Below are 7,170 nucleotides of genomic sequence, written 5' to 3'. Positions count from 1 at the left end.
GGTATCGGTACGGTACGATACCGGTATTTTTCGAATTTTACCTTAAATACCGGTACCGAACTGAAGATTTTGATACCGGTACCAAAAATTTACGTTCGATACCAGTACCAGTCTCATCCCTATTTTGAAAGACTCCAAATTAAAATAAAATGTGAAAATTAGGTGTCAAAATTTTCTTTTTATAAGCAAAAATATAAACTTTCGTATATGCCTTGTGTCAACATTAAAACATTTACAAAAGTTGCCATTCATTCTAAGTCAAACTAAGAGGATAGTTATTCTAAAGAAACATTAGAAGTTGACATATTTGCAGAAAAGAATTCAATTCTAATACTTTAGTGTTCACTATTGGTCGATCCCGCGAATAGATCATGGTCCACCTACGGTTACATAAACCGCACGACAATATTAGCAATGATAACTGGGAATTCACACACTAAACGTGGTAAAAAAAACCCCAAAACAAATCGCCAAAATACAAGGAAATAGAACAAGGCAACAATGTATATATATAATACCCACTCGTGTATAATCAACGTTCAATAGTAGAGAGACGCAACAACTTGTAGACCATCATATAATAAGCCAAGGGGCATATAATACGCAACCTATAAGATATACCTTCATAAATAACTAAACATCATTTTCTTATATATTCACCATGTTTCAAGCAAATTCTAACCACTATATATGTCAAGCAAGAACATAAGCAGTATTAAGCACCCCTGAACATACAATCTCCAAACTCGACTTAATGCGTCACATGACAATATTGTGACTTCATTGGTAACTTTCCCATACTTGTTTTAAACATTTTGACGTGATCACCATGCAACTATGCGATTTATTTTTCAACATTAGGTTGCTACTCGCTAGCAAATTTGTAACTCTTATATTAACTTCTTAGAGAGACTTACTGTAACACCCCAACCCGGAACATGCTGAAATGTCATTATTACAGATATTAAATCAGAGTCACAATCCAAGTTACAACAAAAATCAAAGTAACCTATGTCATATTATTAAACCAAAATGAATTAACTTTTAAAATCTTGAACATCATTAGTCTCTCTCATCACTAATTCCCCCGAGTCCCGGATTACCTGTGAACAAATAAGAAAAACACAACAAAGAAAATACGGTTGAGCCAAAAATTGCCCAGTAACAGAAAAACAATAGTATAGGTAAGGACAGACGAAGGAAAAGTAAGTCTAAGAACTTTGATTCCAACTCGAAACCAACTGACAAAAATACTAAACATAAACTGACGCATAATCCGACACTTGGTCGTAACAAAATCAAACACATACAAAAACATATCAGAATATATATACACAAATCAAACCACGTGACTACACATATCAAGAACTCAAAAGTCACGTGAAAAGGAAACACTCATGAGCCTAAACAGAACAGACTGGTACACAGCTAGCTAGTCCATGCACCTATGAGACGGTGAGCGTGGCGCACACCCATTATTCCATTTCCACACAACAAACGCAAACTCAGAGCTAAGATCGATCTATACGCCTCTAAGGGCCAAAGTGTTGTACGAGCACAAGCTAGAGACGCCGTGAACTTTTATTACGCACCGTCACGATAAGTGCATGCCGCTGACGCCCATACGACATTTCAGACATGCTCGGGTGACAGAGTACAAAAGCTAATTCATATAAATATGCAACAAAAATGCTACTTATGGGACATGCAATTATGAGTACAAAATATATAATCTATTGCATGTTACAAAAATAAATGTAAAACATAACAAATAAACCGAACTCAAACTGTAATAGAAGCTAATGAAAAGTCCGCACTACAAAGTGACGAACACCGAGTATAAAATGGAATAGAATTTATACACGAGTGAAGAGAAACATAATCCGTACCTTCGTTATTAAGTAATAGTAACAAATTGGCTAGCCTTCAAAAATATTTAAGAACCTACGATTTGTTTACATTTTAATTTAGATATACGAACATAATTACGATGGATGATTTGTTGATTTTTCCCGGGAGAACCCTTTTAAGAATCCATTAGAAAACTTGTTTAACCATTGGCTTGTTTCGGTGGTTTTTTTAAATATCGTTAGAGCTATCAAAAATAAGTACCATGTAAATGTTGAATTTTAAATCTCTAGTTCATTATAAAGGAAATAATCTGGAAAATAGTAACTAAACTTGAAATATTATTAAAACTAGAAAAAAACTCTTCCATTTGATTAAGCATTACATACAAATTTTTGTAGCACTTTATATAACAATATAAATTTACACGTACACATGCAATAAACATCAAAACCATATGCTTGTAACATTTGATGTGAATTAGAATAAGACAAACCAACAGAGGCTATTGATTTTCTTTTCCTTATACCATGCATGCATGGTTTATATTATAAATTTTAGATACAATTTATATTTAAACGTTTTCACCGTCGGAAAAATCAACGATCATAGACACCGTATTCGAACAATCCAATTAGGCATGCGATTACCTCTATTGTCAACAAAGTTGGCAATGCACGGAAACGACACGGTTCTCCAAACAGAACAAATCGAAGGCGGAAACTCGAACGGCCGGTGCTTGCGGGAAACTAAAACGAGTCGCGGTGCGGAACTAGATGCAAACTAACGAAGATGCCGGTGGTGTCTGACTTGCTGCGGTTGGTGGTGATACACGAAACGTAACGGCGGTGGCATAAACCGTCTGGATCTGAACCGGAAGTTGTGACAATCACATTCAATATTAAGAAACAATAGGTAGTATAAATCCAAAGTGGGTTGTTTAATTACCTACAGTCGCGAAACAGAAGCAACTCAGATTGCTAGGAGGTCGGCGATTGAATGCTATCGGTTCGTGATGGCTCATCGGCAGTGATGTCACCGGCGGCCGTTGGAAGCCGAAACAGAGCAGATCACGAAGGGTGAGTAGGTGGTGTGGTTGTGAAGAGTTTGTTGGGGATTCATGGGTTTAAAAACAAGATCGGACGATCGTTTCGGAGCTTCCCGTTTATTCCGGTGAATTTGGATTAGAAGATGACGAGAGATAAGGTTTGGAGAATTTGAAAACAAAAGGTGGTGATTGATTTTTTTTTGTTTTTTTTTTCTCATACGTATGCATTATCTTCCATTTTCTTTTCTTTTTTTTCTCTATATTATAATTTGGGTTATTTTACTTACACAACATTTCGAACATTAACCTCACCATTCACAACAAACATACACATATAACCCTAAATCAAGCAAAAATTACATTAATTATACTAATTGTAAGTTATGAATCCTCATCTTTGCCCTTAGGATCTTTGTTGTCTTGATTTCTTTATCCGACCTATTAACTTTCTTATGTCAAAACACTTAATAGTGAATTTGCATATTCAAAGCATATTATTTAAACATTCTTGACATACGAGGCATTTCAACATAATATCTTAACATAAGTCTCCAAGCAAGATTACTAAGACTTGTTCACTCAAATATAACACGTTTTTGTTCAGTTCTCACATCGATCCTTTCATTTGAACAATTAACCCAACTTTTTTTATCTTCACTCCCGAACTAGAGTTTAGCAAAAAAATTGAAGCATTATATCAACATATGATATACCTTAGGAGTGGATTAAAATGTACTTAACCAAAAAACACCCCTTAGTTATCTTAATTAGGTTAATTTCTCTTGAAGTAAACAAATATTCTTGTCTTTTGACATAATCTTTCATTGAAGAACATGAACAACCACCCCGTTACATCTAATTAAAAAGTTATATTAACACCCATACAACAACTTTCATCATAGAAATCAGAAGATAACTATGCCTATTCATAGAACTCAAAACCCCAAACATTGATACACATATATAGTTTCTTATCAAAATGGGTGAAGAAGTAGGTCCCAGCAGAGCCCAGTTGGACCCGCAAGACTCACCTCAAAGAGGGAAGCCTGCGTAGTTGAACCCGCAAGACTCACCTTCAACAGGGACGTCTGCGCAAAGGCTAAACTCGCAGAACTCACCCTGAAGAGGGACGTCTGCGCAGAAACCAACTGGATCCGCAGGACCCACCATGCTCAGAGACGTGACGTCCTTACGCGCAGTACGCAAGCTGTTCCCGCAGGAAAAGCCTCCCAACGGTGAAGTACCCCGCCTGTTCCCGCAGCTGCGGATACAAGCCATCAGGGAAGGCTACCCGCGTAACAAGGCTACACGCACAAGGCACTTAACTCTTAAATAATTCAGTAATGTCACCTGAAGAAGGAGTGAGCAAGCCGGGAACACTCCCGCACAAAGCCGGGAAAACTCCCGCCCAAAGCCGGGAAAACTCCCGCCCAAATGAGCCAGTCCGTACGATACTGGAGGATCTTTTGTACTGTACCTAACGAGGTATGGACAAAAGATCTGACCAAGGATACGACAGCTCACTGACAACAGTATGACGAGCAGCACGCTCTTGTACTGTATGTCAATATTAGCCGCTGCCTACTCACCAACCTGTCGGAGGACATGCATAGCCTGCAGTTGGTGGAACAGGAATAGTACACAGCCGGCCTGGTCACTATCAGCCGCTGCCTACCCACCAACCACCAGCATGGCATGTGCGTAGCCCACAGTTGGCAGAACAGGAACACTATTCAGCCGGCTGTACCTGCTTGGAAACCTACCTTCGGCTATAAATACTCCAACACCTTGGAATGGTATCATCTTATCTCATATCTTGATATATTACCTGATATCTGCTCTAGTCATTCTCTTAATATACACTTATATTCAAGAGCAATCTAGTCTGATTCTCACGCCGGAGGGTGGTCACAAGGAGGTACCCCCCCTTTTCAGTGACGAGCTCACGGTGTCTGTTTTGCAGGTTATCAGAAGAACCATCTTCGCCGGATCTAACCCCTCGTGGGAAACATCTATTTAACCCCCAGATTGTCCATAATCTGCCCGGGGTCGATTAGTGTTTCTTCATTGGCGCCATCCGTGCATAAAAGCTAGAACTACTTTTTTTTCAGTTTTTTCAAACTTCTGGAAAGATGGTTAAGGTTAGTCCGTTGCCAAGGCCAACGAGTGACCAAAAAGCCCCGGTAACCACAACCCCAGCCACTGGAAGGAACACCGGCGAGCACACAATATTTACGAACACTACCCCGGTTACCCAAGCCGGGACAAGTGCAGTAAATTTTACGAACACTACCCCGGTTACCCAAGCCGGGGCAAGTGCAGTAAATTTCTCCCTGGGATTCACCGATGCCCAGTTGGAGAAACAACAGATGAGGCTCCCCCGCCAAACACTTGAACAAGTTAAAGCGTGGGCGGAAGCACGTCAGAAGGAATTCCAAGCTGAGTTGGACGAACGCTTACGTTCCATCCAACAGGCTGACGAATTTGGAAGCACTCGACAGCTCAACATGAGCAGTAACTGCGAGTACTCGGATGATGACCAGGAGGAATCCGACACCGACGCAAACCCTCGCCATAGGGCGAAAGGGAAGCGTAAGGAAACGGATTTCCAGCCAAGAAGGAATTTCGAGAAAACCTTCAAACCGAAGAACGTGGGGGGAAACCCACGTGACTTCTCCAAAACTTTTAGACCAACTGCTGCAAATGCGGGAACGTCCAAGTTCGCAAGGGACATTGCGGAAGCAATCGCCCCGAAAAGTGCCAAACAGATGTCCAACATCGGCACTTATGATGGTATATCCGACCCAGACGATCATTTGAACAGATTCATAGCGGGGGCAACCGTCAGCAACTGGACGGAACCCACGTGGTGTTATATGTTCCAGATGACGCTCGTGGGAGCGGCTAGAGCGTGGTTCGACCGTCTACCGGTCCACCACATCTACGATTGGGCAGACTTCCAACAGAAGTTCAGCCAACACTTCAGTCAACAAAGAAAGTACACTGAAGAGCAATGGACAATCCTCAACTACATCCGAGAGGAAGATGAGTCTTTACTAGACTTCATCACACGCTTCAATTCAAAAAAGCTAAGTCTGGGCAACATTAGCGAAGATCTTGTTCGTGCTGCTTTCATCCACGGCGCTAAAGACCCAGAGCTCATCCGCACCTTAACGGGTAAAGATGGCATGCCATCCACATGGGATGCCATCATGACAGCGGCTAAACGCTTCGCGGAAACGGAAAAGCAACTGGATAGAGATCTCCCTCAGAGCACAAACCTCTACACCCAGAAAACAAGAGAAAACAATGTCATTATCGCCCGACTAAACAAGAAGAGGAAGCTAGGCATTTGGTAGTCAAGGGTAAACTTTGACACCTCATCCGGCTCGCAACCTCGGTTACGCGGAAAGGATAACATGCCGTCGTCAAACCGGAACTCCAGATGGACGCCATTCACCAAAAGCGTCACCGAGATATTCGACACCGAGAGACTCCCATGGCCAAAGGCTCCAATAATCCGAGAGCGTCACAACGCTGATCAGAGCAAATTCTGTGACTTCCACAGGACAAGAGGCCACAACACCGAGGAATGCGTAGACTTGAAAGACATCGTCGAAGCATTTGTCAGAGATGGGACGCTCACGCACCTCGTGGCGTAATGAACGCGGAGTAGGCTAATGCGTGTAGAACCCCAGTTGGGGAAAACACGAATAAAACTGCAGCTTCAATGTCGGAGACTACATACTACGTAAACAACGAGATTCCGAACTAAGTGCATATCGGCTCGAAAGGCTCGATGACACTCCCAAGAACATGGAAGGGAGCTCAATTACACAGTCTGCATGTAGATCAATTCCAAACTTGTAAAAGAAAAGGCCCAGAGCCACTTCTAATGGAAATGATTCTCCTTATCACATTGAAGCTGATGGTCTTACATTTATACTTAATGAACTTTCCACACTGATATGCCGGTCTTCACCGCATACATAAGTGGGGAAACAAGTTGTTGCATGTGGAAGGCGGCAAAACCCGCATAAACACAAAAAACGGCAAGCGTTCACGCAGGTCAGTCATAGGTAAAGTTTGATCATCCTACTAAATGAAAAGTGCCGGTCCTAACCGCACAAATCATGATAGAGGACACCGAACTAACCTATTGACAACCGCGCGTCGAACGGTTAATTTATTCAAAACACTGATATGCCGGTTTTCACCGCATAAATAAGTGTGAATAAATCGTTGCGTGTGGAAGGCGGAAAAACCCGCATAAA

This window comes from Bidens hawaiensis, unplaced genomic scaffold (genome assembly GCF_021521415.1).
Source record: "Bidens hawaiensis isolate Kalapana, Puna unplaced genomic scaffold, B.hawaiensis_p1.1 tig00032368_1, whole genome shotgun sequence".
Classification (NCBI taxonomy): Eukaryota; Viridiplantae; Streptophyta; class Magnoliopsida; order Asterales; family Asteraceae; genus Bidens; species Bidens hawaiensis.
This window is presented reverse-complemented; position numbering follows the sequence as displayed.